At 39.4% G+C, this 18,101-nt stretch overlaps 2 long non-coding RNA genes across 5 annotated transcripts in view; one reads left to right on the forward strand and one right to left on the reverse strand.

The window, feature by feature from the left end:
* LOC144298014 (uncharacterized) overlaps positions 1 to 13,705 on the reverse strand; it is a 27,886-nt gene extending 14,181 nt beyond the window's left edge. For all 4 annotated transcript variants that reach the window (XR_013365012.1, XR_013365009.1, XR_013365011.1 and 1 more), the window contains exon 1: positions 13,517 to 13,705. This is a non-coding gene — a long non-coding RNA (uncharacterized LOC144298014). The remainder of the gene's footprint in view (positions 1 to 13,516) is intronic.
* On the forward strand, positions 13,456 to 16,531 carry LOC144298013 (uncharacterized). The gene is made up of 2 exons (XR_013365008.1): positions 13,456 to 14,474; positions 16,282 to 16,531. It is a non-coding gene; the product is annotated as an uncharacterized LOC144298013 (long non-coding RNA).
* The last annotated feature ends 1,570 nt before the right edge of the window (positions 16,532 to 18,101 follow it).

The following is an 18,101-nucleotide window of genomic DNA, read 5'->3' on the forward strand; positions in this document are numbered from 1 at the left end:
TCCTTGTTCATGTCTATTTGTGCTAGTGTTTCTCTTGGACAAATTCTTCTAAGTGGGCACATTTAAGATATTGTCAAATTTCGCAACAAAAAAGTTCATCCATTTATCCATTTGTGTTCTTACTAACGGTGTGGAGAATACAGGTTTTCTACCTTCTTGCCAATATTACTTATCAATCTTAAATTCTGGCATCTGGAAACACACAAAAAGTATAATTAGTAATTTAAATTTACATTCTTGGAGGGTTGAACTTCTTTTCATGTTTAGTGGTCATTTGTATTTTTCCCCCATAATTAATCTGTTCATATACTTTCCTAATTTTTTAATGAGTTATTTTCCTCATAATTGATTTGTTCCTACATTTTGTATATTAACAAGTTATTTTTGGCCTCTTCTCTGTATTGCAGATATCTTGTTAAGATTTCATTTAAGGAAATACAGACATATCTGTAGAGTGTTTAGAAATGTAAAATTGTTATGTAGTCATACTTATTTATCATGTCCTTTGTGACTTCTAGGATTCATGTGGGTGTTTAGGAAAGCTTTCTCTGTTCCTTGTTTGTAGAAAATGTACACCGATGAAAATAGTGCTTTTGTCCACACTTTAAAAATTGAAATCTTTGCTTCATGTAAAATAAATTTGGATTAAAAGAAAAAGAGTTAAGAATTCACTCTGTTTTCTCCAAATGGTTAACAGATCATCCTTACAGGTTTTCTCATATAACAGATTTTCCTCATTGCTTTGAAGTGCCACCTTTAAATAATGTACTGAATCCTCATTAACTCAATAAACTTGAGTTTATTTCTGTACTTTGTATTCATCAGTCTGCCAATTCCATGCTGTTTTCTTCTAAACAATTAATATTGTAGCTTTGCAGCATATTTTAATATCAGGAGGGCTGGCCCACCTATATGGCCCTTCTTCTCATTTCTTCCCCAAGGATTTCCTTGGCTCTTCTCATGTATATTCTTCTAGGCAATAATAATAATAGAGCTGACAGTTACATACCTACTCTGTGCCAGGTGCTGTTATACTTTGTATGTGTTAATTAATTTAATGTTTTATTATAAGAACTTTTCCATTTTGCATGTGAAGAAACAGGCATAGAGCTAATGAGTAACTTGCCTACATTTTCACAGTGGAACTCAGAATCATTATCTTGCTGTTTTGATTGGGATTGCATTTTAGACAGTTTGTATTGGAAGGATCAACTTTTTTTTTCACCATGTTACATTTTCCCGCAATAAGCAGAGATAATAATAATGTTAGGAGTTAGCTGGACAGTTAGGTAGTTTGGGCTAGGGTCCCCAACAAGGAAATATGGAGTCAGGACAGCTAAAGTAAAAACAGCACTGACATCCTGTTTTTCAGTTTAGAAAGGACTACACTGACATTCTGCTTTGCAGCCTTTGCAGAAGTGACTTCTGCAAAATGTCCTAAAATAAGGCAAATTAACTACAAAAGCATTTGTCAATATCATGGGCAAGAAGCAGTTAAGACATAAGCCCCCAGATGTTAGCAAAAAAAGAACATCAGCACGTAGACAGATATGTGACTAAAGTCCTGATTGCAGGACTCAACACCCCAATTGCTTAAGAAGGTTCTGCAAAGACCTCATAAAAACCTCTAAGACACTCTGGGGGCAACTCACTCAGGACTTCCTCTCCGGGAACTTCATACTCTTGCTCAATAAACTTTGCTTTGCTGCCTGCCACTCTTCATCTGATCTACCTCTTAATTCTTTGAAGTGGTGTGACCAAGAACCTGGGCACTAAGGGGTTACCAAGTTTTGTAACTATAACACCTGCTTTATCAGGTTACTGGGAGGATTACCAGCGACAACTCCCAGTAGAGCCTTATAGGGACCTACACTATAATTACAAAATGTTGGTTATTATTATTATTATTGATGCTATTATTTATTCAAATCATTTATGCTTCTTTGATTTTTTTTATAGTTACTTTTATATGGATCATGTACATTTCTTTTTTAAAAATATTTTTTTTATTTATTTGAGAGAATGAGAGCATGAGCAAGGGAGAGGGGCAGAGGGAGAAGTAGAAGTAGACTCCCTGCTGAGCAGGGAGCCCCACTGTGGAGCTTGATCCCAGAACCCTAGGATCATGACCTAAGTGGAAGGCAGTTGCTTAACCAACTGAGCCATCCAGATTCCCTGATCATGTACATTTCTAACCAAGAATATGTCCATATATATCATTTGCAAATACCTTCTCTCATTCAATAGGTTGCTTTTTTGTTTTGTTGGTTTCTTTCACTGTGCAAAAGCTTTTTAGTTTGATGTAGTCCCAAGAGTTCCTTCTTGCTTTTGTTTCTCTTGCCTCAGGAGACAAATCCAAAAAATATTGCCAAGGCCCATGTCCAAGAGATGAGTGCCTAGGTTTTCTTTTAGGAGTTTTATGGTTTCAGGTCTCATATTTAAGTCCTTACTCCCTTTTGAGTCTATTCTTGTGTATGGTAGAAGAAAGTGGTCCAGTTTTATTCTTTTGCATGTAGCTGTCCAGTTTTCCCAACACCACTTATTGAACAGACTGTCTTTTCCCCATTGTATATGCTTGTGTCCTTTGTCTTAGTTTGACTATATAACCACAGGCTTATGGTATTTACACCTATCATGGAGTTATTGTGTATGTAATGTATAGAATTGTCAAGTCACTATGCTGTACATTTAAAAGTAATATAACATTGTATGTCAACTATACTTCAAAAAAAAGTATGTTCTTATAAATTATATTTGTTTTTATAACTATCATGATTGCAATATTTCTTCATTTTCTTTTTAACTGGTTTCTGTTTAATTATAGAAAAGCCTTGGGTTTTTTTTTAAGATTTTATTTATTTATTCGGGAGGGGGCATGGGCAGAGAGGGAGGAGGAGCAGTGGGCGAGAGAGAAGCAGACTCCTCGCTGAGCAGGGAGCCCGATGTGGAGCTCCATCCCAGAACCCTGAGGTCATGACCTCAGCGGAAGGCAGAAGCTTAACTGACTGAGCCACCCAGGTGCACTAAGCCTTTGTTTTTTGTATGTTAATTTCATAAACTGTCACTTTACTAAGTTTTCCGATTGTTTCTAAAAAATGTTTCAGTTAAAAAAAAAATGTTTCAGTTGATGCTTTCAAATTTCAAGAATACAATCTTAGCATCCACAAATTATGACACTAGGGGCTCCTTCTCTGTGGACTGTGCTTTTCATTCTCTTCTTTAATTGGATTGAGTCAGGCTTTTAGAACCATGGTGAATAAAGAACAATAGCTATCCTTGCTTTTTCCCACATCTAACTGGGGCAGCTTCCAGGATGGTATCATTAAGCTTGGTGCTATGGGTCATTTGGTGGAAAATACCCATCTTCTACCATTTTACTAAAGATTAAAAAAACATGAATGAATATTGGATTTCATCAAATACTATTTTGTTGTTTGTTTTATTTATCAACATATGACTTAAAATAAATTTCCAAACACAAAACCATTGAACAAATAACATGCTATTGTTTGAATGACTGCTGGATTTCATTTGCTAATATTTAACTGTTGGAAGTGTGTTTCAATATTCCTATGAGTGCCTGGGGTGCAAATTTCTTTTTTTGTTCTGGTCTTGGCAAGTTTCAGAGTAGGGATTTTGCTGCAAGAAACTAATTAGCAAGAGAAAGGAATGAATTCACTCTTGGAGGTGACAGGGTTGGCATTTCTTTGTTGGTAAATCTTGGACAACTTTCCACACTTTCTTGGTTCTTGGTCTGCTTTCAATCATTGGTTCTTCTTCAATCTTAGTTCTTATTTTGTATTTTTGTGCTTCCTCTCTCTCGTTTTGGATGATTCTGTTAACTAGGAGATTTGTGTGTGTGTGTGTGTTTGGTAACTAACTGGACTTACTTTTGGTTCTTTTTTCAAATGAATTTCAAGCTTTTACCATTTTAATTACTTTCTCTTGATTTTTTTTTTTTGTCAGACTCTTACATTGATGCCTAACTTATTTTTATGCTTTCTGTTAGAAATGAAAGCATTATGTATAGTCTGCAAATTTTGGTATGTAACAGTTTTATTTTCTAGGTAATCTGAGAAAGAAAAGTTCTTTTCTTTCCTGAGGTATTACTCACATACTTTATAATTCACTGATTTTGTGTAGTTTCAGTGAACTTTGTATGTGATCCTGTAAATGCCACCACCAAGATTTAGAGGAGACCATAACTCTAAGAAATTTTCCTGGGCACTTTGCACTGGATTCTCTTCCTTTTCTGAACCCCAGGTGACCACTGATCTATCACTACAGTTTTGATTTTCCTACATGGTTGAAATCATGTAGCAGCTACTTTTTTTTTTTTTTTACTTCTTTCACTTACCACACTGTTTCTGAGATTTATCCATGTAGCTATGTTGATATTTCATTCCTTTATGCTACACAGTGCTGAGAATGTATAAAATCTGGGAGTTGGGAGCCCAAGAGGTTTCTGTTTTTGTTTTTTAAAAGATTTTATTTATTCATGAGAGATACACAAAGAGAGGCAGAGACATAGGCAGAGGGAGAAGCAGGCTCCCTGGAGGGGACCCCGGGGCAGGACTCAGTCCCAGGACCCTGGGATCATGCCCTGAGCTACACACGTGAGCTGAAGGCAGATGCTCCACCACTGAGCCACCCAGGCATCTCTCCCAAGAGAGATTTTGGCTGTGAAAAGAAGTGTCTTACTTAACAAAAATTGCATTAGGTTCTTTGCTGTGTAGGGTGTGGTGCAAGCTCCCTTCCGTCTTCCCCCAAAGTCTTCACTATGATCTATTACTTGCCAAAGCTCTGCAGAGAGCATTTGGTTCTTGGTGAATCAACAAAGTACTGAGTCTAGCTTTGAAGTGGGTATTGGGGGGAAGACAGGTAGTTCCTGGACAACAGCACACTAAATTTTTTCCCTACACTTTGCTCTGTTGTTGTACTTTCTTTGTTTTACCTTTTGTCCTCTCCCTCTTCATTATTTTGAAAAACGAAAGTCTGATTTTACTTCCACTGGTGGTTGTTTATATACTTTTAAATATCTTTGTTTAAAATTTTTTTTTTTAAAGATTTTATTCATTTACTTTGAGAGACACACACAGAAAGAGAGAGATTTAAGATATTTTAAAACAGGGGCAGCCTGGGTGTCCCAGTGGTTTGCTCCACCTTCGGGCCGGGGCGTGATCCTGGAGACCCGGGATCGAGTCCCACGTCGGGCTTCCTGCATGGAGCTTGCTTCTCCCTCTGCCTGTGTCTCTGCCTTTCTGTGTCTCTCATGAATAAATAAATAAAATCTTAAAAAAAACAACAGAAGAATGTGTTGTTGCCCTCTGTGACAATGACATGAGCAATCTTATCATCCACATTCCCCTTGACCCTTCAATTTTACTTTTTTTTTGAGATTTATTTATTTATTTATTATTTATTTATTTTGAGAGAGAGAGAACACGCAAGGGGCAGAAGGAGAGGAGGAGAGATAATCCTTAAGGAGACTCCTTGCTTTTTTTATTTTTTATTTTATTTTATTTTATTTTTATTATTATTATTTAGGAGACTCCTGTTGAGTGCAGAGATGACAAAGGCTCGAAGGGCTCGATTCCCAGGATGCTGAGATCATGACCTGAGCCTAAATCAAGAGTTGGACACTCAGGGGATCCCTGGGTGGCGCAGCGGTTTGGCGCCTGCCTTTGGCCCAGGGCGCAATCCTGGAGACCCCGGATCGAATCCCACATCAGGCTCCCGGTGCATGGAGCCTGCTTCTCCCTCTGCCTATGTCTCTGCCTCTCTCTCTCTCTCTCTCTCTCTCTGTGACTATCATAAATAAATAAAAATTAAAAAAAAAAAAAAGAGTTGGACACTCAACCGACTGAACCACCTAGGCACTCCAATATGACTTTCCTTGCTGCCATATTATTGAACTTAACTTTGGCACTGAACTATTATTATTGATTACTTATTTTGACATTTTGGGGAATTGTAGCAGTTAAATTGTTTCCAGAGGAGAAACACAGAAGAGATATTTTTTAAAGATTTCATTTATTCATGAGAGACACAGAGAGAGAGAGAGAGAGAGAGAGGCAGAGACGTAGGCAGAGGGAGAAGCAGATTCCCACGGGGAGTCCGATGAGGGGCTTGATCCCAGGTCCCTGGGATCACGACCTGAGCCAAAGGCAGATGCTCAACCACTGAGACACCCAGGTGTCCCACAGAAGAGATTTTAAGAGACTTTTATGTTTAACTCCAGACTTTTTCCTTTGGTGAGTTATTTGGTTCATCATTATTATATCTTTAAGTTTTCTGGGAAGTTTTTGGGGTGATAGCACCTTTAATTCTTCTGTAATTAAGGATGCCATTCTGCTGCTTTTACTTGCAAACAGAATCTGTAGCTGGATGTGGTATTCTTGGTCATATCTTACTCCCTTCAAATCTCTGAAAATAGGACCTTAATCATTTTGGGGCCAGAGCCCCCAGAAAGTTGCACCAAAAGTAACACTGATAAGGAGAGGGAGAAAGTTGGCCACTGGGGCTAGCACAATTCCCACTGGTTCCTTATCAATGGTGTATGCAATAACATGTTAGAAAAAAAGAAGCAAGCAGGAAAGCCACCTGTCCACTAGCTACTCTCTCTAAATGAGCCCCCATGTCAGTGACCTTCTCTCCCATGAAAAGCCTTATAGGAACATGTAGTGGTCATCTCTCAGATGAAAATACTGTCTGCCTTTTCTCCCCCTCTGGAATGTGCTCACGCATTGGGCAGACTGGAGAGAGGGGCCTACAGGTCTTCACTCTGCAAACACACTCTGCAAAACACTCTGCATACATTGGAGAGACCTTTGGGGTGGGGTTATGACTATGCCTTGGTTTCTCCTTAGATGGAGTTTTCTTCTCCATTTTTTATTCTCTTTGTGAATTTTCTTGAATTTCAGAGAGGATGTAGGTGTACATTCTGACAGCCATCTTTCTGGAAGTTTTTTTTCTATTTTTTCAATTGCCATCATTATATCCCTTTAAAAAATTTCTGATTTCATATATTTATTTCTTTTCATGATTTTACTTGAGTGGGAGAGCCTAAGATTTGCCTTTGTGTTTCCCACCCCCAAGAACAGGGAACAGCGAATTTACTGAAAGCCAGTTCATTTACTGAAGGATCATTTCATCAAATGATAAATTCAGTCTTTTAAAAACATTTCTGCTATGGATGGAATGTTCATGTCCGCCAAATTCATATATGTTGAAGCCTTAACCTCCAATGTGATGGTAGAGGCAGGGCCTTCGGGAGATAGTTTAGATGCTGTCTTGAGAGTGGGACCTCATGGTAGCTCAGCCCTTTAAGAAGAGATAGAGAAGAGAAGAGAAGAGAAGAGAAGAGAAGAGAAGAGAAGAGAAGAGAAGAAAAGAGAAGATCTCTCTCTTCAAGAGCAGCCACCAAGAAAAGGCCATGTGACCATACAGCAAGAAAGCAGCCATCTGCAACCCACAAAGAGAGCTCTCACTAGAACCCAGCCATAATGGCACCCTGATCTCTGACTTCCAGCTTCCAGAACTGTGAAAAAATGAATTTCTGTTAAGCCACTCAGTTTATAGTATTTTGTTACAGTGGCCTAAGCTGACTAAATATCTATTTACTAAAATCTTGTTCTAAGAGACATATGTTTTTTAAAGTATATCTGATGAGTAGAAATATATTCTATTTTTTTCTGTATTCATTAGATCATACGAATTCAACAATATTTATTGATCACTATTCTTAATTCTAAGGATACAACAGTGAACAAAACAGATAAAGTTCCTATCCTTTGGGGATTGCAGTCTAGAATTAAAACGGTGGGGAAATTCTTCTCTCTAGGATGACATTTGAGTGGTGACCTGAAAAATGTGAGAGAGATGGGCCATGTGGTAATCTAGGGGAAGATTGCACAGGGCCTAGGAAAGAGGAAGAGCCCTGAACAGGAAGGTTCTAGGCTGGAGGGGAAGCAAGATGTCTATATGGCTGAAGTGCAGGATCCACAGGGAGTGTTAGGAGATGGGGAGAGAGGGGGAAAGGAACCACAGAGGGGTGCTACTTTATAGGTGTTGATTGGGAGGGATTCATGGGAGAAATTAATTTGAAGGACGTGAAAGAAGAGTATTCCAGCAGAGAGAACAGCAAGTACAAAGACCCTGAGGTAGCAGCCTGCCTTATATTTCTGAGGAATAACATAGATACCACTGAGTCAAGGTGGAGTCAAAGATGAGGTCAAAGATAAAGGGTAAGGGAGAGGGTTGGGAAGGGTTACAGGAACCAGAGCATGCAGAACTACTATAAGGATTTTGGCTTTCACTCTGAAGGAGACAGGAAACTATTGAGGATTTTGAGCAGAGGAGACACATGATATGACTTGTGTTTTATGACTGCTGTGTGGTGAACAGGCTGGAGGGGTAAGGTGAGAAAAGATGGCAACCAAAACTGGGGTGAAGGTGGTAGAGGAAGACAGAAGTTGTAGAATTGTGGGTATAACTTTAAAGTAGAACCAATAGGAGTCACAGAGGCAGTAGATTTAGTGTTAAAGAAAAAAGTGAGTCAAGGATGACCGCAGGAGTTTTGTCCTGACACTTGGGGAAGAACATTGCTGCCATTTTCTAATATGGAGACACTGAGGGAGAAGCAGGCTTGGGGGCCATCAGGGTGATGATTTGGGAGTTCAGGTTTGGACGTGTTACACTTGAAATGCCCATTGGAGAGGCACTTGAGTGGTTCAGTCAGTTAAACATCTGACTTGTGATTTTGACTCGTCATGATCTCAGGGTTTTGAGATCGAGCCCCAAGTTGGGCTCTGTGCCCAGAGCGGAGTCTGCTTGTGAGTCTCTCTCTCTCCCTCTGCTACTCCCCTCACACTCATGCTTTCTCCCTCTCTCTCTAAAATAAATAATCTTAAAAAAATGCTCATTAGACAACCAGACAGAGATGTCCAGTGAGCAGGTGGAGGTCCACATCTGGAGTTCAAAAGAGAGATCCAGTCTGGGTATGTAAATGCAGAAGTTGTCAGCATGTAGATAGATGATATTTATAGATATAAGACTGGATGAGGCCACCAAAGGAGTGAGTGTCTGGGAATTGAGTCTTGGAGAAGATTGGGTTCAAGGAGATGAGGAGAAGGAAAAACCAAAGGGAGATCTCTCAAAGCCAAGGGAAAATAGTGTTTCAGGAAACAGGAAGGGGTCAGCTGTGCCAAATGCCACTGAGAAGTAGAGTGAATGAGGTCTGAGAAATGGCTGTTTGCTTTGACAACATGGCCTTGACCGAGGATACCTGGATAAACCCTGATAACAGCTGTTGGGAAGACAGGTAAGGACCAAACTATGGGAGCAGGCTCATTAGAGAGGAGGGGATGAGCTAGAGATGCAGGGTGAATGTCTTCCGAGGCGTTTCCTTGTAGAGGAGAGCAGAGGAGGGGGCAGTAGCTGGGGAAGGGGATAGATGTGGGGTCTAGGGAAGATTAATTCATCAGCATGTTTGTTCACTGATGGAAATAAAGATGATTCAGAGTTGGGAAACCATTTCTTGGGTGGATCTATCAGTTCACAGATTTTTCATTGTATCAATGAGTTACTTTTTAAATATTTAGTCACCTGTCATTTCAATTCACTTTATGATGTTGTTGAGCTGAGTGCATAGGTAATCTCTCCATTGCTCTCATTTTCACAGTGGGAGTGTTGAAGGTTATGACTTTGCCCTGGAGCATGTCTCCATTCTGTACCTCACCCCCTGCCAAGGATGTTGCAGGACACAAGAACTTCTTCAGCCTGGACTCCAGTCTGAATTCTTGTTGGATGATGTGGGGTCTGTTTTAGTCATAAAGCCTAGTCCTTCCTGATTCTTCTTCTTCTAAATCTCCTCCTCCTCCTCCTCTTTCTTCTTCTTCTTCTTCTTCTTCTTCTTCTTCTTCTTCTTCTTCCTCTTCTTCCTCTTCTTCTTCTTCTTTCTTTTTACTTCTGTGGCTTCCCAGAACCAGAAAATGTACCCAAGCTCTGTTATTCTATGGAACTCAAAACAATAGTGTGCTTTTATAATCCAGAGTTGCTTGTAGTGGCCAAACTATTTAAGCCTCACAGATGAATATGAGTCACTACATTTTTCCCAAAGGGCTTTTGCCTTTTTCAAACTCACCCCGAATGATCTGAGTATTTGGGGGTTTTTTGATTAGGAAAGATGACTAAATCATCTTGTGGCAAATCTTTTATCCCATCAGTAAGCCCTTCGTCTCATTTACCATCTGGAATCTCTGAAATGCTTTATGTTAACTGTGTTTAAGAATTAGATTACACTTCCAGCTCACAGTGTAAATATAACTATGTAAGAAGGTATAGATAAAAAGGCTGCAAGGCTGCAAGGACAGGCATCCCAACATTAATTGTGGTTAAATCTGGGTAGAGTCTGGGTTACTTTTTCCTTCTACATATTTCCCCCCCAGTTTTCAATCTTTGTCATTAATATGTATTAATTTGTTAATTTAAAAAAGTGTCTTAAAAGAATAGAAAATACAAATCCGTGTATAACATATAAATCACAACTAAGTAAAAAATGATATGCACATTAATTAGAACTGTGAAGAAATGTACCAGAAAGTTTTTCTCTGGGTAGTGGTACAATAGATGATTTTTACTCTCTTCCCTTTGCTAATCTGCATTTTCCAAGGATATATTTGAATATTCTTTATACTTTCCATAATGAAAAGTTAGTTGTTTTTTATAAGGTAAATATAATTCTGCCAGGGTGTCCTAGGTATGGAGCTCACTGATGGTTCCTTCAATAATAGACTAGTTCTTTTAATCAGAATATTCAGATTTATTTTATTCCATCTCAGGACAGTTTCCCTCAACTATGCCTCTGATCACTAGTCCCAGTCTAATTGTTCTCACTTCTCACTGCGGAATATTTTCTAGTCTCAGGTTTTGATCTCAGGTCACTGTATTTTTATATGTCATCTTTTCTCCCTTTTAAATCTCTTTGTTGTTGTTTTTTAAAGATTTTATTTATTTATTTCAGAGAGAGAGAGAGCACGAGTAGGGGGAGGGGCAGAGAGCCTGATGTGGGGCTCGATCCCAGGACCCTGGGATCGTGACCTGAGCAGAAGGCAGATGCTTAACCGGCTAAGCCACTCGGGTGCCCCTCATCTCTTTGTTGTTTTTCTCTTTATTCTGGGAGAGCTTTGCAAATTTATCCTCTGTGCCAGTACCCAAAGGAGAGCAACTGCCATCTGGAAAATGAGATGATGAAAACATCGCACCTGATTAGAAGGGAAATGAGAAACAGACTTGGAACACAGCCTAACTGCAGGATGTAACATACATGAGGGGTTTCAAAGATACTCCAGAATTCTGGTAGTGTGTTATGTTTAGGGGTCTGCTGTGTGAGCTCAAATAATGAGTCTGACCTGTCAGTGTAGCATGGAGGGACAGGCCAACACAAATGTTCTTTTGCAAGGACCCAGGAGCTTTCTGGGGGCCCCATCTGCCTCCTGGGTCAGGGGCCATCTGGAAAAGTGATTCAGAGGACACATCTGCTGGGATCAGCCATGTTACAGAAATGCTAATAAAACTGAAAGGGCTGTTTCCCCAGAATACAACCACCTCTGCTTCTCCTTCCAGGGCTCCCTATAGTTCAGGCATCTCATAACATTCTCCCATTCCTATGATACTAATATCATCCATTTCACTTCTTTATAAGCACAGAATACATTGTTACTGTTATTGTTTTAAACAGTTGTCTTTTAGGGCAATTAAAAATGAAAACATAAAATATTTTATCTTATTTTTATTCTTTCTCTGATGCTCTTATTTGTTTTTAATTTTTTTTATGTAGATTCAAGTTTCTGACTTAAATTATTTTCTGCCTCAAGAACTTAATATTTCTTGTTGCAATGAATTGCCCAGTTTTTGTTTGTCTGAGGAAACTTACTTCTCCTTCACCTTTGTAATTTCTCTGGATATAAAATTCTAGATTGGCAATTTCTTTCAACACCTTAATGGTTTCACTCTACATTCTTTTTTGCTCATATGGTTTCTGATGAGAAATCTGCTGTCATCTTTGTTTTTTTTATTGGCAAAGCATTCTTTCCTCTAGGACTGGGACCTTCTTTGAGATAAGTGTTGTTGGGGGTGTGGGGGTTGAAGATGTTTACTCTTCCCTTCTCCCATCCAGACTAGGAGGGGGTGTTTCTCCAATTATTCCAGTGGGAACCTGATGGGGTTCCTGGAATAAGAGCCCATGTAGGCATAGTGTTTCCTCCCCTTCCCCATGACTGCTGGTATCCACCAATGTCTCACTCTCATACAAGTCTGCACTCAGATTCCTGCACTTATCAAAATAATGATTTAAGTGCTCCTTCCAGCTCATTGATTCCAATGACTTCTATTCTAGGTAAATGAATCTCAGGAGCTATAGTTCTGGATGCATCTGTCCCTCTAAAGTTCAACATAAAAAAAAAAAAAAAATAAAGTTCAACATAGTGGTTTGCCTTGTGACCTCAGTTTCCGGATGGTCCCAAGAAGAGTCGATTATATTCTATTTGTCTAGCTTTCTCTTGTGTAGATGGATATGATGACTTCTGAGCTCTTTACATGATGGAGCTTGGTGTTTGTTTTCTCTCAAAGTTGCTTGAATAGATGATTAATTGTTCATTATAAGACTGCAAAACTTTGTGGATATGCTCCTCAGGCTAAACCCCGGTGCAGGGTGAGTTAGTACGCAGGCCCCAACTCCAGTGTGTTCAGCCACTAACTCTTCTTCCTTCTCTCATGTAAGTATTGAAATGTTAATCAGCAGATGAGAGTTGGATTAAACCATGGCTGGGGTTTTGCCAAGTGAGAGAGCAGCAGAGGGTTGACGGTATATGCAAGAGAGTGATTATAATGGTGAATCATAAAAATCCAAGCTTGGTAAGTAGAGGAGTGAAGAATGATGAAAGGCAATAGAATCTGTTGTAGGTTCTGGTTTCCCTTATGCAGTTATTATTCTGCTCAGAATCCATTAATGCCTTCTCATTATTTATTTAATGCTTTCAATAGGAATCAACAACTATTTGAGGACCATTACTAGGCAAGGCACTGTGTTAGATGATGTGGCACAAAAAAGACCATTTGTGCTATCCAGGGGAAGCAGGCATGTAGCTCAAGGAGATAAAGTACCTCAATTGATTTTGAAATTAGTCTAGACTCTTCAGTTGAGTGTTCAAAAGCCTCCATAATAAGTTGCTAAGCCATTTTTTGGTCTTATCTCCCCCACTCCCCTAAACAAATCCAGTGTGAGCCCATTGTCATTCTATGACTGTGCTTTCCCTTTCTCTCCCCTCTGCACCTTTGCTTTCTGGTGATAATCTCCTTGTAATGCCTACCCACGTGACCTCCTCCAACAAAACTCCCTCTTTATCCTGAAGATAGAAGGAAGGTTCAAAGCCTTCCTGATTTCTTTAATAGGAAGTTGTCCCCTTTCCTCTCAACTGTTCACATGGGATCTATCACACACCGACACTTGTCTCACCTCTTCCAGTAGACAGCGTGGATACTTTCCTATCAGCCTGTCTGTGTAGTAGTGTGTCTGTCCTTTATCATAAAGCAGTTAGTATAACCCTTGAGGAAAAGAGAAATTTAAAGAATAAGGATAGAACCAGATGGTTAAAATCAGCCACTGCTCTGGATTTTCTGGTTGTCATGGACACAGTATTTTCTATTGTTGGTAACTCTGGTCTCTATGGTGAGCTCACACTTAGAGCTAGAACCTTACAAAGGCAAGAAAGGTGATTGGATGTGGCCCACTTCATTTTTCAGTGAAGGAGGAGGGCAGGAATGGGGAGGATAGATAGATGGGGAAATTCAGTCTAAAATAAGACTAAATAAGGCTAAAAATAAATGTATGGCTTTCCAATGGCCTCCATCTCCAACAAAAATTACATTTTAAGTTAGGTTAAGTTTTTTTTATATCTATTCAATTGGTTCCTGTTGAGACTGCAGTATAATTCCTTTCACTATATGACTCCTTTCTTACCACCCAACAATCCATTGTGTGTCTAAAGTGACCAATTGAGTATGAAAAGTTGGCAGTGGGGATAGATAATCTCAGCAATAAGAGGAGAGAATCCCATGCCAGAGAATTCAAGGAATATGTGCTACATGTGGTACATATAGGGCAACATTGAAGAGACCAAGAGTAGACTATCTCACTTCTGGTACGTGGATGAGACCCAGATGGAACCCTCTAACTCAAATGATAAAGCTTATAAGCAAGGATGTCAGGGACAAATGAGACGCTTTCAACACCTGAGCTGACTTTTGCTCAGCACTTGTAGAGTTGACTTCAGCCAACATAAAGCAGGGGCCTCAGGAAAGAGTAGGGTACAGCCCTAGCTGGAACCTGGCATAGTCCACTACCCGGAATTAGCCAAACTACAAAGTTTGAAGACAGTCTCTCCACAAGACCACTATGGTTTCTGACACCAACTGTAAGTTTGAGGGTTCCTCCAGACCACCCTCAGTCTTGGTAACTAATTAGAAAGACTTTTGGAACTCACTGAAAGCTATTATACTCATGGTTATGGCTTATTACAGGGAAAGGACACAGATTAAAATCAGTGAAGAGGGGCAGCCCAGGTGGCTTAGCGGTTTAGCGCCGCCTTCGGCCCAGGACCTGATCCTGGAGATCCGGGATCGAGTCCCACATCGGGGTCCCTGCATGGAGCCTGCTTCTCCCTCTGCCTGTGTCTCTGCCTCTCTCTCTCTCATGAATAAATAAATAAAATATTTAAAAAAATCAGTGAAGAGAGGAAGCAGACAGTGCAGATCTGAGAGGGTTCCAAATGGGAAGCTTCTGTTGTCCTCTTCCCATGAAGTCAAGTTACCTACCCAGTGTTGATGTGTGACCATGCTCACAGAGCATTGTTACTCAGGGAAGCATACCAGAGCATCAGTGTCCAGTTTTTACTGGGACTTCATCACATAGGCAGGATTAATGCATTGATTGCCAATGTGGTTGAATTCAGTCTCCAGGTGAACTGATATCACATGCCCTAAAGCACTCACCCTAAATTATGTGGTTGGTTTTTCTGTCATGGCCAGCCCCTACCTTAAGACTGTTGAATGTGCCAAGGCCCATTTTAAGATACAGTGCAACCAGTCCCTACCTTAAACAAAGATACTTCTATTAAATATGGCACAGATTTGAAGAAGCTGAGGCAAAGGCCAGACCTCATTTCATGCAAGATCAAATTCTTTACTGCACAGTCACATTTAATGCAAAATAGAAACAAAGAGTTAGCTTATGGGATAGTAGTTTTGCCCCCACTGAGAAGACACAGATTAAATTCCCTTGGTTAGAGAACATGGGTCTGCTTTCCTTCTCTCTCTTGCCAGGTGGCTGGATTGTAAAAATGGAAATGCAAGTTTATATCAACTGGCTCTCTACCTTAAGAACTGAGAGAAAGATACTAAGAGCTCATAGGAGGAAAAATATTTTCCTTATCTAGAGTCCAAGCACCAGAATTAGACTACCTTTTATTCATTCAAACATTAGTAAAGCAAAATAAAACAAACTCCAAAAAAATCATATGGCAGCTAAGAATACTTTATAGCTAGGAGATGGAGAGTCAAGATTCAGAGGAGAGAGTTCTAGAGAGGAGGAGCAAGTTCTAGAGAGCACCTGCAGTGTGTTTTCAATATAATTAATGTATGGACTTTAAGTAAAAGATGAATTGTGGGAGTTAATGTAGCCAAGACAGTAAGGTAGTGGGTGATGAGCAGTCATAAATAGAGATTTAAAAATAAGGAAGAGTTTAGTTACAGAATTTAAATCTTCAAAAAATTAGTAAAACAGAATCTAACCTGCATAAAATCAAGTCAGTGATGTGGGGAGAAAACTTGAGAAAGTTTCCCAGAATGTAGAGGAAAAGGTGTAGGATAAAAAGGATGACAAAAAAAATAAAGTAATGGATACTGAGGAGGGAGGAAAGAAGTCCCGAATCAGATGCTTGGTGATCATGAAGAAGGTTGGATGCAATAATGAGATATCAGAACACAAAATAGAAGAAAGCTTTCTTGATCTAGGTGAAAAAAACCTAGCATCAAGAGAGAGTAATTAGAAAAAAAATGGGTCCACCCTCCAAGATGGCCCTAAAGATCCCTGCCTGCTGGTATTCACATTGTATCAGGGTGGATCTGTGTACCCAATGGAATATGGTAGAAGTGATTGTCACTTCCGAGGTTAGTTTATAAAGATGCTATAACTCTGTCTAGGATGTTCTTTCTCTCTCTCAGGTCACTCTCTCTGGAGTAGTCAAGCTGCCATGTCATAACCAACCCTATGCAGAGGCCCATGAGGGGAGAAACTGAGGCCCTTGTACCAATGGCCATGTGAGGATTGTTCTTCTCCAGCAAACCTTCAGTGACAACAGCCCCAGCCAACATCTGGACTGTATTCTCATGAGAAACTCTAAACCAGACCCATCCAACTAAGCTCTTTCTAGATTCCTGGATAGATAATAAATGGTTGTTGTAAGCTGCTGAATTTGAGGGTAATTTGTTATGGGGCAATAGATAACTAATACGGCCACTAAGTGGTTGATGGAAGCAAGATCAAGTGATAGCTGGAAAGAGAGAAAACCCAAGAGATTAGAACATGTTTAAATGTTAGCGGAAGAATTCAGTAGAAAAGAAGAAAGGTTAGGGATGGAGAAGAGGATGTGTGATAGCATGAGATTCCTGAGAAGGGGGGTGGGTTGGGTTGCAGGGGACAGGGGAGGAATTAGCCACCAGTAGGAGAAAGGGCACTTATTTGGCTAACACTCAGGCATCTGAGTTTGAGATCCCATGAGAGAGGAAAACTCTGACAAGTTTAATTGAGAAAATGCAAATATATAACAATAACAAGAATGGATGTATTACAGAAGATACAGATGAGATTAAAACCACTGTAAGGAAAATGATATTCAACTCTTAAGTGATGAATTTGACATTTCAGATGGGAACTTTTCTAAAACAATTGAAAATTATCATTGCCAGAACTGTTTTACAGAATAAAAAAGTCAGGATTATAACCATGGGACAAATGGAAACAGCTTCCAGAGTAATACATTAAGAAAGATTGAGGTGCCTGAGTCGCTCAGTGAATTAGGCTTCTGATTCTTGGTTTAGGCTCAGGTCCTGATCTTGGGGTTGTGAGATGGAGCCCTGCATCAGGCATTGCAGCAGTGTGGAGCCTGCCTAACATTCTCTCTCCCTTTCCCTTTGCTCCCCTCTACTGAAAGAAACAAAGAAAGAAAGAAAGCAAGGAAGAAAGAAAGAAAAAAAAAGATAGGTATTGGGTACATATGGTTTCATAGGCTATTTTTGTTCAAACTCTAAAGTTCTGTTGTCCAATATGAGAAGTGACAACTCATGTGTAGCCATTTACCTTTAAGTGAATTAAAACTAAATAAAATTTAAAACTCAGCTTCTTAGTGGCACTAGCCACTTTTCAAGTGCTCAACAGCCATTTGTGGCTAGTGATTGCCATATTGGACAACATTGATATAGAACATTTACATCATTACAAAAAGTTTTATGGTCCAGTATTTCTCTAAAGGAGTAGATAATTTTTATCTGGTATAACTTGTTTCCAGGCATGTAAAAATGCTATAAGTCTCCCAATTTATCATGTGAAACTATAACAACTTTGATGTTAAAACACAGCCAAGATGACATCATAAAAGTTAGAAACCAATCTTGTATATGAATAGATGCAAGCATTCTGAATAAACCTCTGGTACTTCTAATCTAGACACTCATTCAGAACTAATCCAGTGTTGGCATTCTGGAAGTGCAAGTATATTTTAATAATAGAAAATCCATTAATATAATTTAACACATCACCGGAGAAAAACATAGGTGTCTTCATAGATGCCAAACAAGTGTTTGGTCAAATTAAAGTCAGTCCTGAATAATTTGAGACAAGATGGAAGTTTATTCACTATGCTAAAGAATAACCTTCTTAGATATTAACATCATCCCAAGCCTCATGCAAACAGCCCAACTCATATTTAAAGATAAAATAATCCAGACATTTCAATTAACTTGAAGAACAAGATAAGACCAAGCTT

This window comes from Canis aureus, chromosome 26, assembly GCF_053574225.1.
Source record: "Canis aureus isolate CA01 chromosome 26, VMU_Caureus_v.1.0, whole genome shotgun sequence".
NCBI lineage: Eukaryota > Metazoa > Chordata > Mammalia > Carnivora > Canidae > Canis > Canis aureus.